This window comes from Solea senegalensis, linkage group LG16 (assembly GCF_019176455.1).
Source record: "Solea senegalensis isolate Sse05_10M linkage group LG16, IFAPA_SoseM_1, whole genome shotgun sequence".
NCBI lineage: Eukaryota > Metazoa > Chordata > Actinopteri > Pleuronectiformes > Soleidae > Solea > Solea senegalensis.
In genome coordinates this window covers 21,034,969-21,057,017 of record NC_058036.1, presented here as the reverse complement: position 1 = coordinate 21,057,017, position 22,049 = coordinate 21,034,969, and the positions used below count along the sequence as shown (strand labels likewise).

At 44.3% G+C, this 22,049-nt stretch overlaps 1 protein-coding gene across 2 annotated transcripts in view; it reads left to right on the top strand.

Annotated features, from left to right (window-relative positions):
• Positions 1–212: 212 nt before the first annotated feature.
• Positions 213–22,049, top strand: part of daam2 (dishevelled associated activator of morphogenesis 2) — an 85,833-nt gene continuing 63,996 nt past the window's right edge. The window contains exon 1 of one of the 2 annotated variants that reach the window (XM_044047927.1): positions 213–267. The gene's annotated coding sequence lies outside the window, so the exon portion shown is untranslated. Of the gene's footprint in view, positions 268–4,955; positions 5,163–22,049 lie in introns of those variants that run through there. The other variant, XM_044047926.1, reaches the window with a different exon arrangement.

Genomic DNA, 22,049 nt, shown 5'->3' with positions numbered 1-22,049 from the left:
CTTCTACTCGTATTATTATCATTATCATTATCATTGTTTGAGCTAAACCCAGATCGGACAAACAAAGGTCAACAAACATGCAGGAGAATATTCTGCTCCACACACACATTTGTCATTTGGCATGCATGATGTCGCCCCTTACTGCAGCTCCCTCGTATTTTCCATCATCATCATCATCATCACTCACACTCACAGGAGTCATTTTTACCATTTGCATTGACTGTATGAGTCGTTTATTCAGCTGCCTTGTTACGCAGGCAATTTGAGGTAAGTGCACCTCCTCAGGTCAAGGCCACCGAGGCTTTTTTATTCCTGACGAGCAAACCTGCATCTTAAAACATCACCATACTGAACGTTGTTGGTGCTGATGCTGTTATTCTGCCTGTTTGGTCTTCAGGAACAGGAAGAACATTATTTACACGCTTTATCTGGAAACAGGCTCTGTCAAGCAATACTTTATGTGAATGAGGGAGCGATTGTGCGTTCACACCAGGGCTGAACAATTCTGAATAAATATCTAATTGAGAGGATTAATGATCATTTTTACATCATTAATCTCATGTACATTAAAAAAAAACTAACTACTGTGTGATATTTGTGTACATCTGTAGAATAAGATGTGTATAGGTCAAGACAACAATTATATTTTAACACATATTTCGGCAGAAGACCTGGGTTTGAGACCCGGCTGGAACAAGGGCCTTTCTGCATGGAGTCTGCACGTTCTCCCTGTGTGTGCATGGGCTTTCTCTGGGTTCTCTGTCTTCCTCCCACAGTCTAAAAACATGCAATATGGGGATTAGGTCAATTAGTCACTCTAAATTGAGAGTGAATGGTTGTTTGTGTCTATTATGTGACCCTGCGACGGACTGGCGACCTGTCCAGGGCGTAACCTGGCGCCCGCCTCGACCCTCATGTGGAGGATAAAGCGGTAGAAAATGGACGGATGGCAGTGCAATGGCAGGAGGTTTCTCTGATTGTGATTAAAATATGATTATGAACTCCCACTCGGCGTCCCAGTGCATTCTCAGCAGCAGAATCTGGAATGTTTTGTGAGCACTTGTTGGTATTTTCAACGATATGAAGCTACCTCACTGTACTCGCATTGTCTGCCTCTTGTGCCTCGCTCAGTCGTGACTCTGTGCTGTGCTGTGTGGGTACTGTATGTTGCCAAGCAACACAAAAAAACAAACACCACTACACTGAAAGCGAAAGAGTAACACAGAGATGTGTGGAGATGATAGGTTTGATCAGCACTGTGTGAGTGTGACAATGGTTTGAATTATGCTCTAAAAGCATCACTAAGTGAATATTTTAAACCAAACGTGGTTCCATGTTTCCACTCTGCAGCTACTGGGCATCACTCAGCTGTCACAGGTCAGATGAGAAGCAGCAGGGAGGGAGTGAGAAAAGTCCCTGGGCCGCGGTGTTCTCTGTGGATGTGCATACTGAACGGACATGTGCACATTCAGTTACCGGCGCTCCTCTCCTCCCAGTCGCCCCTGAGATCCCAAGGTGTTGAATGGACCTTTTCACATCTGCAGTCCTGTCAAAGCCAGACTGTGTAACAAACAAGCTGACCCCCCCAGTAACCAGATCTCTGTGTCAGGCCTGAGTGGGAGAGATGAAGGCTATATGGTTTCAAATGATTGAAATTGTTTGAGGTGCGTCGGCAGTCTCACTCTCTTTTAGAGAAATGTGCACGTGATTGTTTCCCTCTCTGATATCCTCACTTTAACGGCTTCTCTGGAAAAACACTTCATTTGTGGTCACACGGCTGAAGACACTGATTACTGAGGTTTACTGCGTTTGTTGTAATATTTGTCCCTGGCTTTTTTCCCCCCTCCAAACAGGATGATTAAGATAAGTCTCAAGCTCCTCCTGGTGCCATGTAGAGTTAAATGTGTGCCATTTATTTTGTGTGTGTGTGTGTGTGTGTGTGTGAGACTGAGCTTAGACTCAGGTTAAAGTTACTGCCTGAGTATCATCATTGGACAAAAATCTAACTCCACTATGATATACTATCTGCTCGGGATTACAGATTTGACCTCCCCTCGGTTTTGCCAAATTGAGAAGATTAATTGTGGCCTCCTCCTCCTCCTCCTCCTTCTTGGTTTTCTCCCAGGGTCTGAATCATTGGGTTCAACTGGATAATATCATCTTGGCTTTGACAGGCAGGACGCCACACTACTGAACAGCATCACTCTGTCTCCTCGTGAGAGATACACACAGTATTTTAGGCCGTAAAAGTCACATTATACACTTATTATATTTAAGTGTAAAATTATAATAATAAGGAAGAAACTGAGGTCAAGCAAACAATGAATTACTCCCAGGTGAAAAAAAATATGTGAAGAATGTTTGACTCCAGTGTCTGTCTATCCAAATTATAGCAGGAGATTATGTTTGCAGACCTGCTCCACAGGTTATCATGAGTATTTATTCTCTTCTTCGTTCTTGATTTATTTCATTTACGTCAACAACAAAAATGTTGTTGTTGGTAAACTACATTTGCTTTGTTTATGCACTGGTGAACTGTCTGTCACGACCAAGAAAGCTGGTGGTGTTTAGTTGTTGTCTTGTGGTTCCTGTTTTATTTTGAAATTTCTCTCTTCCCCTTGTGTTTTCCTGCCAGTCTGATTGTCTGCCCCGCCCTCATTGTTTCCACCTGTTCCCCATTACCGTGTGTATATTATGGTCTGCATCTGCTGCCGTCTGTTGCCAGTTGGTCTTGTCTTGTGAACCGGAGAACCAGCGTAAAGTCCTGTGTCTTTGTCAGTGTTTGCTCCATGCCACTGTCTCATCAGGTTTTTGTTTCTTAGCTTTAGCTGATTTTTGTTGGTAGTTTTTCCGTCTTAAGAGTGTTTTTTGTTTATTTTTGTTTATTTTTCCCTTTGTCTCCCGAGTCGTGTGATTGGGTCCAAGTCCTTGTCCCGGTGTGACAGTATCACGCCCTGAACATGTGTTTTTGTGACATACTAACCTGAGAAACTGACCAGCAGTGATGATTCTGCATCTCCTGGACACAAATAAGGGATTGTGATTTTAAGAGTTGATCTCAGGTCACTTGTGTAACTCTCAGTCCTGTTTACTGACCTTTGGCAAAGGAATTATCTTGCACACATCACAGCAGGGCTTGTTTCTGTCTCGAAACACGTGATCGGTATTGACGCTCGCGTTTGAGCCCAGGTCAAAGTGGATGCCCAGAATTTGCAATTAATGAAGGATTACTGGTTCTGTGAGGAGATCAGAACACGGCCGGTCGTACAGTTTCTTCATATTTCAGAGGATTAAATGATCGGCAGCTGGGTCAACGGGACCTTCTTTTTATGTTTGAGAAAACTTTATTATAATATTATATATAACTTTATTTTTTCAGTACCTTTCCCCTTGGGCAACCGAAGTACTGGTACGGTATGGGTGGAGCTACACTCACGACAGAAAAGCAACGGTGACTATTCTCATACAAGCAAACCAAGCAGGAAAAAACACAAACTGCTTAGTTGTTGTCCGTTGTGTTGTTGTCTGTTTTGTTTACGTTCGATTTCGTTGCTCGTTGTCAGCTCACCGTACAACGTCACGCTATTTATCTTGCTGACGTTGCCGCTGACGCAGCTTACAGCCCCGCCTACCAAGTCAGCTGAAACCCGAGCCTGACCGAGGGCTTTACCGCTCCAAACCCGTACCGAGCTTTACCATGATGGCAACACTGCTTAAGTACGCCATTATTTGTGTGAGAGACTTCCTGTTTGGCATTTCCTGTCAGGAGTTGCGTAGCTTCCAGCAGCAGGCATGACAGATATCATCGCTTGTAGGAAACCAGTGCAGTCATGAGTTGATATGACGGCAGTTGGTTTAAGCAAAAGGTTTTAATGGAACGGGAGCGATTCGATCATCGGCCGCTAATGAGACGCGCTGCGGCTAAAAACCTTAAATTTGACGAAGCCACCGAAGCTTCCCTGAGTCTGTACAGTGTCCTGTACCAGAGAAGTGTCTAGACTATGAAACCACAGCTAATTATGTTTAAGATTAAGTGTTGTTAGTGGTCTGAGTTGTTGATAAAGTTGTGTAATTAAAACAGCGTTATACTGCCAACAAAAATATCATCACACGTCGTATGAGGCTCTGGAATATTACACTGGTGTGGAATGTTGCCGTTTCCGTTTGTTATCAATCGTTACGAGTGTTCGGTCCGTTCACAGATTCGTGGAGAAAAAGAATTGTGGAAGTGCCGCACATGAACAGGAAGTGGGAAGACCCATAGTTGCTTCTGAATTTAAAAATAACAATAAACATCTCAGCCTCTCCCGCCTGCTTTCTTGTCGAAGCTAAGCTTTCAAAACACATGCAACAAGTGAGAGAGGCCACGTCAGGGAGAGAGTGCTGGGCAAACAGCTTTGTTGACTCTGACTCACGTCTGAATCACCTGTGAGAAAAACTAAGCATGATAAAAATGGCGCTTAGTGACAGGGAAGCCAACAAATTCTTTTATGTTTTTGTTTTGTTTTTGCTCTGAAAAACGTTAGTCATTCAGTGGAAAATTTCAAAGTAAAAGTCTTTGTTTTGAAATGGACCGATGCACACTTCACCATATAAACATGTCTATTTCATGTATATTAGTATTACATTGTGAGGAGGTCGCGGCGGGCCATGTCTTCATTACATAACATGATATTAAGTGACGGGGGCCACATATGGCCCGCGGGCCGCCAGTTTGACACCTGTCAATATACTATCAAAGCTATGTTATCCTCAAAGGAACTAAAGTCAACAGTGGCCTTTATATCAAAGTCAATGGTTTCCTTTAATAAAGATTAATATCAAAGGTCATCACAGGTGATGATTATTGTCTCTCACACACACGCGCAGTGACAGAGTGCGGTAGCTTTAAGAGTGGAGGAGGCGTGGTGCTGCTGTTTTGACTGACTTGTCAGCTCCTTCACTCCACTATCACTCAGCTGAATGAACAGCCTCGTTCAGCCAACACGGGCCATCGGCTCTCTCTCTCTGTCTCTCTGACACACACACACACACACACACACTCACTCTCCGTCTTTATCCACACACGCACCCACGCTGTGCGCTCCTGACTGAGACCCGGGATTATAATCGTTGTCATTCTTCACCGCGCACGGACTGTTTCTGCGTCACGAAGCCTGGAGGTAAGTCCACAGCCCGTGAAGTGATGGTGCTCACCCGGTTTTCCTCCCCAGCTTTGACCGTGGCTGCAGAGGGGAGTCATTGTAACACTGGACTGTAGTATGATGATGATGATGATGATGATAACGCGTGGACGTGTGCTGTCAAAGGCGCTTTCCATTTAAGAGGAGAACGTGCTGTGCGCGGTGGTGTGTGCGTGTCAGTTAATATCCTGCACGTGAGCTGAAGCCTGACAGTCTGAAAAACGCTCGTGAATGGAAGAGAAACACAAACATGTGTTAATTCTGCTCTTTAAGCATCAAATTGAACGCGTTATTCACCGCCATTATATGCGCAATGGGTAATTTATGCGCGGTTTTGCGCATCCATCGCGCGTCTGTGTGGGATTTGAAGACACGCGGATAATACACCTGCGTGTTTGATGATGATGATGGATTTTGTATAGTTTTCACGCATGATCTGACCTCTGCTGTGGAGCTGCGCTGTGTGTGTGTGTGTTTTCTGGGCGCAGGAGAGAGACGTCAGTGCGTGTGTTCGTCCAAAGAGGGCGCTGTTCCGTCATCATTACAGTGGCTGCTTTACCCACAGTGGGACAAAAAAGGAAAAACAAAGTCATTGCAGTTTTACAGTAAAGTTTTCTCCCCAGATGTAGTCACACACTTTCTGTTTTCTCTGATCAAATATTTTGATTTAGTTTGAAGAAAAATAAAATGGAGATTTAAGATGTTTATAATTGGGAATATACGGGACAAGTGGAGTTAGTTGTCTGCAAACAGTCAATTTATGAGTAGTTTATGTGATTGATTTTCCCTTTTTTTTGCTCCTCTGACAAGGAAACAATAGAAAAATGATTTCAGTTTGTTGGGATTGTGGAGAAAACATTGAAGATCATTGTCATTTTTCTTGACTGTTGATAATGGTCAGACTACTACTCGTCAGTAGAATCAGTACATGCCATGTGGCCAGATGTATTTCTGTTCTCGTGAGCTAAATTTGGCTGGAACGACGTTGCACGTTGTGCCTCTCACTGAGACACCAGCACGTCTGTAACACAAAACCAGTGTCTGCTCGTTGATATTGGAAAAAAGTATCTGCTCTGCAACGACTCGACATCCCACGTCAGTTCTTCGGTTGTTTTTCTTCCTCATAAAACACATCGTTCTGTATTTTTAATCTGGAGCACTGAGGTAAATGCTTGTACTCTTCAGGGCATCCGTGGCTCTTAAAACCCACGCTGCTGCTGCTGCTGCTGAGTCTGTTTATAAGACGGGAAGGCATCAATGACTATTTACTGAACATCTGGCAGGGATGCAGCGTTGGGTCCTCTTGGCCAGTTGTTGACTCTTTACGAGCACAGCACCACGCTAAGCACAGAATCATCCCCTCCTCCTCCTCCTCCTCACCAGTGTTGCACAAGGAGCACTTTGCATCCACTACATTTTCTCCTTCTGGATCAGGATTGTGCTGCTTGGAAGCATCAAGTAAAGCCACAGTGATCCTTAACTGTTTGGCTCCAGTTCAGAGAAATAGGAGCAAAAAAAAAACTAACACCAATGATTATGGGTGAAAGGATTGGAACAGAAACAACATTTTAATCATGCTAATCCTCCGGGAGTAAGTGGCTCGCAGGATTTGTCCATGTAAGGCTGCTGAGAGGAATTTATTATCAAAGTGTAAAGCACATACTTTACCCACTGAACCACCTGACGTGTGTTCATGGAAGACATCGCATGGATTAATTGAAAAGCCTTCCACTATAGCAGAGCTGCAGTCCAGTGAGCCGTTAATGTGCTTTAAGCCTTTTCACAGACCAAGCCATGTAAAATCATAAATATAAAACAGGAGATATTTGCCTGTTTACTCTCAAGTCTGACCAGAGCAGCTGCTCCGGCAATTTGGCCGGGGTATTTTAAGGTCCCCCTCTTTTGATTATGCTGCATAATCCTTGTCCAGCTACGTGTGTGTGTGTGTGTGTGTGTGTGTGTGTGTTCAGAGAGAAGAAAAATAACTCTGGTGTCCAAGAGTAACAAGGCCACTGGGCTGAGGTGTTCTGCTTTTGGCTGGGGCCCTGCTGACTGGGCGGAAGGTGCAGAGCGTTTGGTCGTCTGCCTGTGGGTGGAAGCGTGACTGGAAGCCTCGCTCGGCTCAGGGTGGCTGCGTGTGTGCGACCAGGTAGCAGAGCGGGCCACACATGGTTCTGGTGTGTCTGAGACTGTTTCAGAGCGCTGCCAGCGGGGCAAAGACGGGGGCCATTGTTCCTCACCAGCCACTAACATAGAGTTTTAATGACTTCCAACAAGGCCTGATGTTTATGTTGGCGTCCGCCTCTGGTGTGGTGGGCAGGACCTCAGGTGGGCCGGAGGTATGTGCCTGCTGCAGGGAGGGAGTGCATGTCGCGCGTGTTGATGCATAGAAGCAGCGTAACTATGGTGAGCTGGTACCATCTGCTGTATGGATCAGATATTGGTTAAATCAATACGATTTTAAAACCTTAATATCACATAAATGGTTCTCTAAGCACAGGCTGCAAAGAGAGACGACTGTACGTTGGATACTGTACATTACCAACATCTTGAGAACAGTGATCATGTGAGCTATGTGGACTTATTTTAAGATAAAAAAAAGAAAAGCCTGTTAAAAGACTGTATTACCCTGTTAATGGTATTCTATATACTCAAAGCTGTGATATTGGTATCGGTATGGAGCGAGGCCTAAACCAAACCACTGGTTCTGTCATTTAGACATACATAAATAAGTATGCGACTCGTTCATATAACAATAGACAAAAAAATCCTCAAATCCATCAAACTTTGGCTAACATTCCAATCCAATGGCTTTCTCATAATAAAACGTGCTTAGTTCTGCCAGCTCTTGACTCTTCTTCATTTGTCTTTCATCTCTTAACCCATCACTAACATGCAGAGTGGCCACACAGCGCACACACACACACACAAACACACACACACACACACACACACTCAGGCAGCACGCTGGCTTACTGTATCTGTGATGAGTTTCTGGCACAGGGTGAAGGCGCCTGGGAGTTATTAGCTGTGTGAGGGTATAATCCTGCCTCAGACACACTGTTGCATCTGTTAAAACCCTCCCCACCAACCCACCCTGTCGCTCATGCTCATCTCAGTCCGCAGTCAGTCAAAGTGGTCACCCCACACTTTACTGTCACTTCCATTTATTGATGTCAAAAAACAGTAAAAATGGAGTGGTGTACAGATTTGTTGTTGCAGGAGAGAGGGAGGGTTGGGGGCAACCTTCTTTTACCACCACGTGCAGCGCCAACTCTCTGAAATGAAGGGTTTAAAATTAGAACACACGCAGAGCATTGGATTTGTAATAATCTACAATCTTTCTTTTTGTGTGTATCCAATGCCTGCACATCACTGAGACAATGAATCAGATTCATACTTAATAACTTAAGTATTGCTTTTTGGAGAACTAGACAAAGAGTGGGAAGGTTTTGGATGTTGGATGCAAAGGTAGATAAATGCATTCAGATCTTAGTAACACACCTTGGATGACAGATTCTAGAGCAGTCGTGGCCTGAGATCAGCTTCTGCAGGACTGGGGCTTGTGTACAGGATGGCTGATTGCAAAGGGTTCTGGTCTGTTTGTTCCATACAGAAGTGAGGTTGTTCTCTGCCATGAATAAGTCCTGTTGGAGAGGAACTGCAGCGTGGCAGGAATGCCCGGGTGTGCTCGAAACCATTTGCATCACATCAGCCTGAACTTTACCCAGCTGTGAAGACGTCTATGATATAATCTGAACGCACATGTGTTGGCGTTTCGTCGCAGTCACCTGACGATCGTATCACTCTTGCATCACACCGTGTCTTCATAGAATTGTGCGGTTTGAGCGACATGTGTGCAGAGCTGTCACATCGGCTTTTGTGCTCGGGACGTGCACCGGACGCTTTCAGACACAGAAGTTCCAGGTCACCTGATGTGGAAGCGGTTCCTGGTGGATCGTGTGAATAAAATACAAGCGTTCTCGTGACAAGAGGCATGTTCCATCAGTCACAAGCATCAAACACATGATGATAATGTACAAGACACTTCTTCTACCGTCCCCTTTTTTCCTGTTGTCACTCACTCACGCAGTCACATCCTCGCTCCAGATGTCAAACAGCACATGTGGTTCATTAAACTCTCATACACACCCCAGACCCTTCATTGTGGAATAGCAAGGCAAAGTTTTGTTAGTGCCGTGCAATAATTGGGAACTCCTGCCATTGTTGTGTTGTGGGGGAAACAGTAGCTCAGTGCCTTGACAACCTGATTCGTCGTTTCCATCACTGGTTCTTATTAAAAGGCAATTTTTGACTCCGCCTCACCGTGCATTGTTGTGATTCTGTGGTGGAGGGGAGGGCTTCCAGCTGCGGTAAAGGTGGTATTTCTGAGTTAACTATGCATGAAGTCTGATATCTGAGTCTTCAATAATATCGGGGCTAAACATACGGGGAATAGATGTTTGCGTAACATTACCTCTCTAATATCTTGAGGAATTATTTTCCATGATTGTACCGCTGGTGTTTAAGTAAGTGGTTGAGTATGATAACATGTCTTCACATCCCAACAGCTTGCTCCCGATACCTCTCTTTTGTTTCCAAACGTGTCCCCCTCCTCCCTCCTCCATCACCCAGACGTCTAATACAATACAGTAATTGTTTTGGTTCCGTGTCTCCATGTAGTCACAGGCAATTAGCTCGCGTCAAAATAGGCTGCAAGATGGAGGGCTGAGGTTTGGGCACCCGAGTCCCTTACTCCTGCCCTGTTCTCTTGGCCAGTGTTACCATGAGCTACCGGCAAAAAAAGTTTGGTTTTGACAGTAGATGGAAGGGAAGAGGGGGGGAGTGGGGTGGACCTGTGCATGTGCTACCTCACTGAGCACAAAGCAGCTCTTTCACTTGGGACATGGAGCACATGTGGAAGCATTTATCAAATCTCCAGTGCGTCAGTCCCCTGTATTCTCTCAGCTGCAGGTTTCCTCTCACCTCCGCACTTCACATTCACTTTCCCTCCAGCTTGCTGTTGGAAAGCTGAGCCTGGAGGATGCTCCTCTTTTGGCCCTGGCTGCTCCTTGGTACTCCTCAGACCGTAAATAAACCTTGAGGTCCACTCGTATACGCATCCTTGAAAAAACTTGTAGATGTTCCGGTTTGACCATGTGGCCTGTTCCACTGGACATGACTGACCAATGTGACTATTACTTTGGGACCTCAAATTACCACCTACATGCATCAATGTAGGTAGAACATTTCCTAGTGATGCCTGTGTTCTCATTGGGCCAGCTCAGCTTTTTAAAATCACTCATTTTGATCTAGCTGCTTTTTAAAAGCATTTTTAGTGAAAGTTACATAACCTTAATTTGAGGGCTGCATTTACTTGCTTTTCTTTGAATGAATTTGTGTCTGCAAAAAAAACACTATTTTAACAGTAAAACAATGCCAGTGTGACATCATCTGCGAGGATTGGCCTCTGAACTGCACAGCTGGGTGTAGATAAAGGAGCAGCTTGGATGTTTATTTTTTTCCCCTTCTGCATTCCAGCTTCTTATTTATAATGGCAATGATATCCAGCTCAGGGGGTTACTTCTATAAAAGGAAGTTTGAAGACTTTTGCCGACCCACTCGAAAGGAGGCTCGCATGCCACATTTTCTCAAGATGTAACCTTTAGATTTCCAATAGAGCGACGTCAGTCACATTACAAAAGACCGTGAGTTTGGTTTAGGTCACAGACAGTAAGATATGTGATTGAGGACTTGGGGTCCTGCTTTTGGACCAACCAAGAGTATCCTCAAACGTTTGAGGGTGCTAGAGTATGAAGTTCTGGTTTTTAGAGTAAAAAAAAATGTTTAATGGAGTACAAGTAGATGTAGTTCTTAATCAGGCCAATATTTGTCTTGGAAATAGACTCCACGTATCATTAACTGTGGTGATCTTTGAACCCTGACCTTATTCAACGGCCCAGCTGTTCATCTGAGAAATAGATGTTGTTTACAAAGAGCTCGTCAGTGCTTTAGATTGAATTATCTTGACATTTTGGGGTAGGTGTTGAGTGGCATGCAGTGTCTGCAGTCTTGTGGCCAAGTCAAACGAATGACAAATCGTTTGGCTCCGATTGTCAGCTCTTGAGTTTTTATCTTGCATTTTTTTGGATTCAATCTTTTGTAAATGACACTAAACTCCTCGACGCTAACAATCCAGATGTCCTCAGTGGCCTGACACCCCGTTTAATGCATAGCAGATGGTATTTGTAGTGGTGGATTGTGCTGAAAACAGATTACCTTAATGAGGTCATTTACCAGTGAACTGTGTGGGTCTGGCCAAATGATTTGGTGGTGGTTTCTAAAAGTTTAGTGAAGGTTACTCCTGGGTTAAACATGGAAGAATGCACTTTACAGAGCACTGTTTGCCAATAGAGTGCATTCACATAAGATATGGCATAGCATTTACTTCTTTGGGTCTGTTATTGTAACATCAGATCTTCCTCTTTCCCTCCCTCCGTCTCCTTGGTGGAAAGGGGTCTTTTTCTGCTGCCCTCTGCAGCTCTGTTTGTGTGTTTGATTGTGGGAAAGTTTCTCAGCTGTCCGTGAGAGTCCCCCGCTCTCTGGACTGACTTTTCCCTTGGGGTCCTCCAGGCTCTCAGAGGCTGAGCCCCACCACTGTTCTGGGGCCCCTTTCCTGCCAGCAACCCCTAGTGGTAGCAAAATCCCTCTGCCCTGTGTTTGTGTCCCAACCTTCTTGTCACACAGTTGATCTTTTGTAAAAAAGGAATAGTATAGTACATTGAGCTGTGGCAAACACTCCAACATCAATACATCACTTCATACAGTTGATATGAAGACATGGATCTTGATTTTTCTTCAAAGCTGAATATACTGAAAGAGTGTCTTCATCTATATGAAACCCCCCCAATGACTTTAAACACTGCAATACACACTCCAGGCCTACGTGCGGCGCTGTAGTGCTGCTTGAGCATGCATATGTGCTACAATTTATTACATAAAGCTAAAGTATAAATTACTATGTATGCAATCACAGAAACGGAGACACAATGAAGAAAGCCAGCGGGGCAATGGAAAGATGGGATTATGACATCATTGTTTTCCTACTGTTTTCCTAATCTAATCTCCCAAAATGCTGTTTCAGTGTAAATAAAATGCAGATAATAAAAAAAAAACTTTATACAACTTTGTGTCGTGTGGACAGTCCCCAGGACAGCTTCAACAGTTGTCTGCAGAAATTGGAGAACATGTAATAAGAAGGACCATCTCAACAGCCTTCATCAATCAAGCCATTATGGTTGATCGACTAGATGGAAAATTGTCAAAGAACAAATTGGAGGGATATTTGGAAAGAGAAGAAGAGACGAATGAAAGAGAAGAAGGCAGTAATGCATTACAAATGCCAACTGCACTCGTACACCAAGACTAACAACACCTTGAGAGCAAGGCATATGACGACCTGCTCGGAGCCGATGACCAAAAAAACCAAAGCAGACCTGTGCTCTCTTTGGCAGAACTCTGGCAGAGCACTGGTGTTTAGAGAATGAAGCTGTGAGGGAGCTTCTGATTGTCAGAGACAGAGAGACGGAGCAAAGTGAACACAACCTGATCCAGAATGCATGTAACCTGAGGCTATACAACGATGACCCTGAGCCAAAACGACACTGGATAGCAGCTCACAGACTCTGCACTTGAGAGGATCTGCCTGGAAGAATGGGCTAAACTGCTTGAATGGAGGTGCACAGAGTTTGTACACTTGCCCAAGACGACTCTGAGCTTTAACCGCTGCCAAAGGAGCTTTCACAGAGAAGTGATGTAATGCTCTTTTGTTAATATTTGTAATAAAAACAACCTTTACTGGTCACAGTGGATTATTGGCTGTATATTGATGAGACGTTGCGATTTTGTCCGTGCATGGAGGGGTCAAAAATATTTAAGTGACCAGGTTTTCATCTATAATCCATCTATCTATCTTCGTCCTCTCATCACCTGTGTGCTTTCTGGAAGCCTTTTTGATCATAAATGACTTGACATTAAAGGTCGTGTATACATGCAATATCAGACTGGATTTCAGGAGTGATCTTGCTTTGTTTTAAAGGCTATTAAACTTTGTGGGCTCAACACCGTCATAACTCTTGCCAAGACTTTTTGGATAACAAAATATGGCCGCCTCTGTAGCTTCTCATGCATTTCTTTGCAATCGTGTCATGACTTCATGGTGCAGTTTAAAGCTCGTAAGTAGAATAGAAGGCTGTGACTGGCACTTTTACTGTCCTCTGCAGACCTTTAATGAATCATCTGACCGAACTGCAACATTCTGTTGGAACTGAGAGACTGATGAATGAGTGGAGTTACCGAATCAGGAGTGATGACAAATGGCAACGTAACAGATAAACACATCTGACCGTTGTACCTGAGCCATACATCCTTCTTCCCTGGTCAGTTCTTTTCAAAAACTCCTTTTCACCAAGTGACAGGTTGGCAACAACTGAAGCATTCAGTGGTCGTATGAATAGGGGCCTGTCTCTGGAGAGGCTTGGTGAAGTGGGGCCTTTTGCTTTTATCCCTCCAGAGAGGGAGATTGATCTTGCACAGGTCTGCACCGGCAGTGAACTTCAAATGCACTGTTGAAAGGCAAGGCGTTTATTTGTGCTGCGTTACAAACTGTGTCCCCTTTCCCAGATTTAGCGTCTGCGGTTGCTCTCCATCATCTGTAAGCATTATCAGAGCCACATTCTTCTCTCTCTCTACTTTTGTCCTTGCTACATTTGTCTTTAACAGTGACCCTTGACCTGCTCTTTGGTATTTTTAGATTGTTTATGGTTGTCAAAGAAGAAGAAGAAACTCTCTTCATGTGCTTCCCCTGATCAATACTGATGTAAAACACAGGTTCTCATGTAGATCTTAGCTTTTCTTTGGAGAGGAAGCCTGTTAAAACTGTCGTTGACCTCCTTTGACATACGCCCCATCACTCTCCTGTGGTATATATCACATGTGGACACCAGGTGACTCCCTTAGTGCCGTTTCCCTGGTAACTAAAATATTGACCCCCCTCCAGATCCTCCTCCTCCTCATTTTCCTTTGCACTGTACAGTAGCCTCTCGTAGCACAGTGCTGTTTTTCTTCTTCGTCTTCCACGTGTATAAACCAGGAGACTATCTGCCATCAGCATTCAGGAAGTGTGGGGGTAAACAAATCACAGGAGCCAGCAGGGGAAACTCGGATGACCCCATCATTCCCTAGCAACCATACAGAGCAGGTTCTGTTTGGGCAGTGTCTGTATATGTGTGCATTGTGTTTGCGGTGGTTGTTTGTGTTTATATGTCAAGGCAAAATGTGCAACTTTGATATTGTGGGTTGGAAAAATCAAGCGGGGGTTCAGCTTCCTTTTTTATTTTAAGCACTGTATAATCACTCACTTTTCCAGATGGCATGTGATTGAAGTCATTTCCAATCACTCATTAGACTTATTCACCAAGTCATTTAGAGTTGTACTCCATGCTTGAAGTTATTTGCTAGTATGGTTAAGTAGTTATGTGCCTTTGTGCTGTTTGCTGTGGTTTCTGTGACCGTTCCTGACGTACAGTTAAAGGTTATGGGTGCCTTCTTGTCACAGGGATACAGAGGCACACGTGTGGATACGTTAACCCTCTCAGCGAAGCAGAAATGGAGAGAGAGAGAAAACCCATGAACCACTGATTGGTGTGTAAATGTCAAATCCATCTGACTCCGTCTGGCAAATGCAGAATGCAGAAATTGGCAGTCTCCTTCTCTTCAACAGTTTGCTTGGACTGCTCATTTCCACGCAGTATCAGAGCCTGTAATATTTCTTCCGACAGCATTCCATCTTGAAAATGGCTTTTTAAAGTGGAGTCTCATTCCATCATCACAGTTCATTACCCCCCTGCTGGCACATTGTCCAGATGATTTAGCTGCGCCATGTTGCCTGAGGAGGCTGAAATACTGTGACCATTAGGGGAAAGGGGCAACACTGTGGCAGTTACACTCCCAGGGTAAAGCCATGCCTGTGGCCACATCTACTGGGATCAATGGTAGCAGTGGGAGGTGGATTAGAGGCTTTAGAAAGACTGGAGTCACATAACAGATGCAAACGTACCCATGCACTCATGACCACCCTCCACGCTGCTGCACTGACAAACAAAATCCATAAGTAATTGGTGCTATTACAATGGCACAGAGATCAACTAGAAGAAGTGGGTTTGGTTAATAGTGAAGAAAATTGAGCTGCAACTTAAACTTGAAAGCCTTGATGAAAATATTCTGGGAATAATGACTCGAATCCAATTAGTCGATGATAATTAAATGAGATTTTCCAAAGGAGTTGAGTAGGTGTATAAGCGCTCCTGTTAAGTCAATTAAACTTGAGCTTAACCACTGCTGAGGCACTGAGAGCAATCTGCAGTGCAGAGAAAGTGTGATGGAGCTCCAAAATTTCAAGATGAAAGCATGATTATTTCAAAGGATCTTGTATGATTCATTTTGCCTAATTTTTTTTTTCATTTTTTTCACAAATTGCTTCAGGCTTTCTTCTGTGCTTCACGTCCTCCTCTCTGTCTCTCTCTGTGTCTCCCTGTCTCTCTCTCTCTTGGATCTCCACCTCTCTTGTGCTGCACCATGATTTGCTGCCAGGTTGTCTTGGCGACAGTCCGCAGCACATAAACTGGGCAATGCTCGGGGAGCTCTGTGCCATGAAGGCAGGAAATCTAGCACATTCTTTATCTCGCACTCTTTGGATGTTGCGTCCGTGTCCCTCAGCAGTGGAGCAGGAACCACATGAACTTTCTCTCTGCTCCGTTTTCCACCTTTTTAGCCAGTGAGAAACTAAATTGTTGGCTTATGAGCAATCTGCACTTTTTTGCAATTAGTGGCTGAATGCAAACAAGAAAGACGCTGAAATAAGGAGCAGTGGTGCGATGGAAACATCAGAGTATGATGCATTGCAGAAATCAGTGAACATCCCCACTTACAGTATTAAACTAAGCCTTCTTTCTTTTTGGTGTCAGACCTTTGGACCTCACACACTTCAGTGTAGCACGCGTGAATGAAAATGGTCACACACACACACACCCTTACCCGTCTTAACCTTGCCTTCCTGACATTCCTTCCAAGAGCCTGAGGAAGAGGAAAGGGCTCTGCTGTCCTGGCTCATGAAACTGAGTGGAGGAAAGAATCCCTGCTGCGATTCATTTGAGTCCTGCATACATTTGAAAAAGCACATACAATGCAAACTCACTTAGAACACAGTTTGACAAAGTATTAAAACAGATGCTGGTCATAAATCTGTCTCCTGCTTTTGGCTACTGGTCAGTAGTGTGCAGTACATTTCCCGGACTTATCTTCCCCTTCTTTCTTTTCATTCGATTTCTCTTCCACTCAGAAGTAGTATATCAATTGTCAGGGCAGTTACTGTTGTTTATTTTTAGAGTTCCGATGAACACTTGGTGACACGTCTCTCAGCTTGGCTTACGTTAGTCACAGGTGTGTCCTGTGAAAGTGGAACGGTAGGCCAAAGCTGAGGAAGCCGCTTTGATTTCCCCAGAGACTATTGTCCCTCAAAGACGAGGCTGTTGACATCATGAAGTTGCTGTTTGGGCTCTTTTTCCTGTTCTTTCATTGATCTGCTCCCTTCTTCCTTCAATCGATGCTCATGTATATTGATGCGGTTGCTGTGGGTGGTGTTGAAGTGAATGGGATGAATGCTGTGAACCGAGGGTCAGTGAGTTCTCTCATATCTTGCCATGCATCTTGCAGGGCGGCAGTCTCTGTGCACCACAGTGACCGTCGTGGTCATAATAATGCCAGATCTCACTAAAGTCTCTCCTGTCTCGGGAGGTGAAAAAAAAGTCAGACTCATTGTTCTAGGAAGGAAACTAAGATGCAGGGAGAGGAAAAGCTGCAGGGGAAAAAAATGCTGACCCACATATTTGTTGCAGCAAGCAATGGGACAACAATTTCGAGGCCCGACCTGACCGTTTAACTTAAATAGCATGTAATCAGAACAATGTGTGTTGATTGTGTGCACCGCCGGAGCAGATGTGATTAAACCAGATTTGTACGACTGAGGTCAAAGTTTTTTGTTTTTTTTTACATTTTCTGAGCAGGTTTTTATCCTATTTAAGATTCACAAACACAGCAGCTGCTCACTGAGGGAAGACTGTTTGCCCATTACCTGCACACACGTTTATGTAGTGCTAAGCATTTTTTTAAGAATGGGTAAGGAAACATCTGCACCACATTAAATTAAATACTGTATATAGTAACTGAATAATGACTATCGTTTTGGATGCTACACATGACTGCAGTTAGACTGTCCTTGAGGATACAGGGCTCACTGAGTTCAGTAGAGGTTGAACTATCTTATTTGACATCCAATACAAACGTGGAGCAGATGAACGAAGACGCTTTGTTTCTCCTCGAAGGCCTTGAGGTCTGTGGTCTGAAGTTTGAAGAGTGTTGTCTAACACGTTTCCAAGAGCACATATTAATGTATTTGACAAGTTTCTAACGTGTTTACACACTGTGTTTATTTTCTACTGAAATTGAAACCATACAAACATGGCATGACACTTTTTTGAGTAATCAGCCGGCCTGCAGCCACTGCTGCTGTCGTTCATCTGCTTCAAGGTTTGATGTGTTGTGTGTTGAGAGATAGTGATCGTAATAAGTGATCGTTGTGATCGTAACAAGAGTTGTGTGAGTTATTGGTGCCTTTATGTCTCCTCTGACGTCAGGACAGAAAATATGGATCTATTTCAGACTCCTCTGTTATTCTAGAGATGTTATGTATGAACGTCTCAGTAGATCAGCAGTTTCTCAGATCGTCTTTACCATTTTTCCACGTCTAAATGCAGTGAATTTCTGCTTCTATGTGATTGGCTGATGAGATATTTGCTCAAACATCCATCGCTAAGAGCAGAGCCCGGTTTGTGAGCTGGATTTCAGAAGCTTTTCAGGTGTGCCTGTGTCCATGTCTGTCCAAGTGTGTGGGACCGTCTTGTCGGTGTGTGTGTGTGTGTGTGTGTGTGTCATAAAGAAGCCAGATGGATTTCAGTGGCACGTGTGGCTGCCGCTCCAGGAGCCTGTCCTGGGCTCAGCTGGCTTTAATCAACACCATCATTTACCTCTCGTGTGGGTAATCGGTGCACAATGGCTGCCTCAGCAACAGCTCCCCTGCGCCCCTGCTGCCCCAGCATCCCCTCCACACAGCGTGATGCTATAGCTGCCTCTCACACAGCGTGTGCGGGTACATGTATGCCTTTCACTCACGCTATGGCATATTAACACACCTAAACCTCACAGCATGCCAGAGCTTCAGTTTAAAAACACCTATGGCTTATTTTCAAAGGTCGGCCATCGGTTATATTAATGTGTTTTTGTTTGGTGGTCTATGTCTACTACGTCTAAGTTATTGTCTTTTCCATATAAGTATTCTTGTGTAATTGTTCATCAAACAGATGGTAGACATGGACAGTTTCCTCTGCCTCTGTGATTTAGTTTAGTTAGTTAGTTAGTTTTGTGCACTGTGACATTGACGGGAAAGAATGAAGTGACAATTAAGACTGGGTTCTTATCGGTCTCGCTTGGTCTGAGCTCGCGGCTTCCTGTAGACATGGGCAGAGCAGTGATGTAGTCCTGACTCAGCCCTGAAGCTCTGTTCCTCTGAAGCCACTCAGGAAACATGTTGACCCAGTGGATAAGAGCATAATCCATGTGACGGTTCACTGCAGAATAACTTTTAGGGAGCCCCGTCTCAGCTGGGGAGCAGGATGTGGTATGTAGCTATTAAAAGTAAAACGGTGTAATTGGACGATTGATTCTTCGTGTGCTTGAGTGATGCTCAATGTCTGGCTGTTACTTGGGTGTCAATATGATATTAGCTCTTCTCCCCTTTCTGATATTGGGAATGATGCGTGCTTCTTACCACATTAAGGCGTGATAACCTCTAGGTTTTAGTTTGGAATGAGCGGCGGCTCAGGACAGACTGTTCTGACCCACTATTGAAATAAACAGGAAGTGTTTGTTATTTTTCTGTCATCTCTGGAGAGCTCATGAAATGGTTCCAGTGCAGTACAGTTCAACACCCAAGCAGCTCATCATTCCAATCATTACATCTACCACGGAACAGAAAGAGAGGGGGAGTGAGATCAAAGTGGTAAAAAAGAAGGCAGTTTGGGATTTATTTTCAGCCGTGCCGCTCACAATAAATAGTGGCTTTGACTGTGTTCGTTGGACCCATTATGGTCGAGCCAGTCCAAATGGTTTAAGAACAAAATTGGAGGGCTATTTTAAGCTAACCCACTTCCTCTGGTTTGTGATAAAATCTTGCAAGTGAGGATTTTGTGCGTGTGTCACGGTGGCTTCAAAGATTTGGTCAGTTGTTGCCGTTGCTGTCACAGCGTTTCACTAATTCAAAATGACAACTGTGCTTTGTTTATGTAGCTCATACCTCTTTGGCCGTGGGCATTAGGAAATCAAAAGTTGAGAAGTGTGTGAGTTTGAAGCTCCAACCTGCAATTTCCTGCTGTGGTGAACAACAAACACACGCTGATCACTGCTAGCCTCAGTCTAGAGTAACATGACCTTGGCTCTTCAGACTCAGCACTGTCTCTGTCCACTGAGGCCACCGGGTTCAAAGAGTTCCCCACCCATGACGAAAGGTCATGGGTCAAGAAAGGGGCCAAAAGGCCAAGGATGCAGACACACACCTGTTCACAGGGGGCCTCCTTTAGCACAACAGATGACTCCCAGATGTTTCCATGGAGACACTAAGAAAGCCATGGCCATGTGTGTGTGAGTGTGCATGCATGGCCATGTGCAATGCTTTTGAGGGATGTAAAAACTTGATTTACATCTTTTGGAATAGATTTTTGAAGAAGACGCGTCATTACACCTGGAGAAGTTCAGCCGGTGAATTTTTGGTCTGTATTTAGCTCTGAAACATCAGGTCTGAGAGGATCACTGCTCTTGTGGAGATTCTTTGGAATGATGGGATGGAAGCGGTGATAAATTGTAATGTCAGTCGGACACAGCTGAAGTTACACTCCCCATGTCGTCAGTGTAACAACAACTGGAAGATGTACACCTTGCTTTTGAGTTGGACCATGTCTTCTGAAGGTGTCATGGCAGAGCAGAGCAGCACTGTATTTCAACATGAGAATAAACTATTCAAAGTCTAATAGTGATGGCCTTCATAGCCAAAGATCGGGCCCATTGCATCATTGGTTAAAATGATGAAGCTGTCATGAGTCAGTCAGCAGAAAGCTGCACTATTGTCCAAACATGACAGCATTTAGTTGGCACATTTTCAGGCAGACAGCAGAGGTACTGTGGGAGCAGTCAGATGGGTGACCTCTGACCCCGTCCAGTCTGCCGCTTGGACAAAAGAGCCTTTTAGATGTCTAATACTTTTACAACACACCCAAAAACACTCAGTGCTCAGCTCAAATGACGGGTAATCCTGTTAAAACTCTTGTTTACTCTTGAGTTAAGACTGAAAACAGAGAAGACAGAGGGATGGTGATGGAGACAAATCGAAGCAGAAAGTAAGAATGCATAAAGGAAATGGTAAATCACCGAGATAGGAAAGAATGTCACCATAACAGCACAGTGACAAAAACTAGATTCATGGTTTATGGCCTTACTGTCTTTCAGTTATGTGGGTTTTTTTCCTGCATGCTTTTGAAAAATGGATAGTATAGCATTCCCCCGCTATCATGATTTATAGCTAACATACAATTAGAGCATGTATTAAAGTGTGCACTCATGTTTATGCTGTCAAGAGTTCAGGCTTTGTGCAGTGGCAGTGTTTTTCTCACTGGCAATTTATCTCTGTGCGGGCGTGAAAGGAATGGTTGTGTGCAAAGTGCTGTCACAAGGAATTCCTTGCTTAAACAAAACAAACTTAAATGAGAGCTGCCTGCTCAAAAGAAACCCTAAATAATACAGTATGGAACAACATGTCGTAAAACATGACTGTTTGCCATGTTAGCTCTGGCAGCTGCTGGTTTGAAGGAGGACCACTTCATTTCAGTCACAACCCTGGAGAGACGGCTTCAGATGCCAATATCTGGACCTTTAAACTGTCTTTCCAGCTCCTCCACCTTCTTTGTCAGTTATCATGTCGACTGCCTCCGTATATGAGATGTCTGAAGGACAATGCATAGTTCATGGGCTCGATGGAGACCACCTTGGGTGACCCAGTTCTTTTTAGTCCAGTTTTTCATTCAACTTTTGTCCCACTCTCCCAACAAGTGCCAAGTTCCTTTTTCTCAGCTCCCCTTGACTAATTCTAGCGTGTGTAAACCACGCTGTGATTGTTCCTGCACTTGTTACTGTGGGGATAAATCTTTGTTTTTGAAGAAAAATGCCTCAATGGACTCTTTAATCCCCTTCTCGGTGGATAAGGGAGGGTTTGAAGAGCTGCTCAGCAAGCTTCGCCCAGCTGAGTGACAAGTGCCTGCAAGGCAGTCTGGAGCTACATGTCATTTCATGTGTGCCCAACTGTGTGAAAACGGAAGGGACCCCCTACCTCCACTGTCAGCCTCACTCTTCATACTCTGCAGCCAGTTTACCGCCATGACATCTGCCATCTGTATGATTTACTGTGAGGTAAAAAAGGACTTGCCCATGGGGCAGTTCACCAAAACCAAGTCTGGAGAGGCCATGATGTGCGGTCCTCTGCTTGGCATGAACACAGTGACAAAGTCGAGTTGCAAATGAGCGTCTAACCTCCGAATTGCTTTTTTCCCCCTAAACTGCATGTTGTCCAAGACGAGTAAAAACAAACCTCGCGGACGACAGATGAGCCAATTCTTTTTCCCATTCTTGATTTAAGGACGCATTATG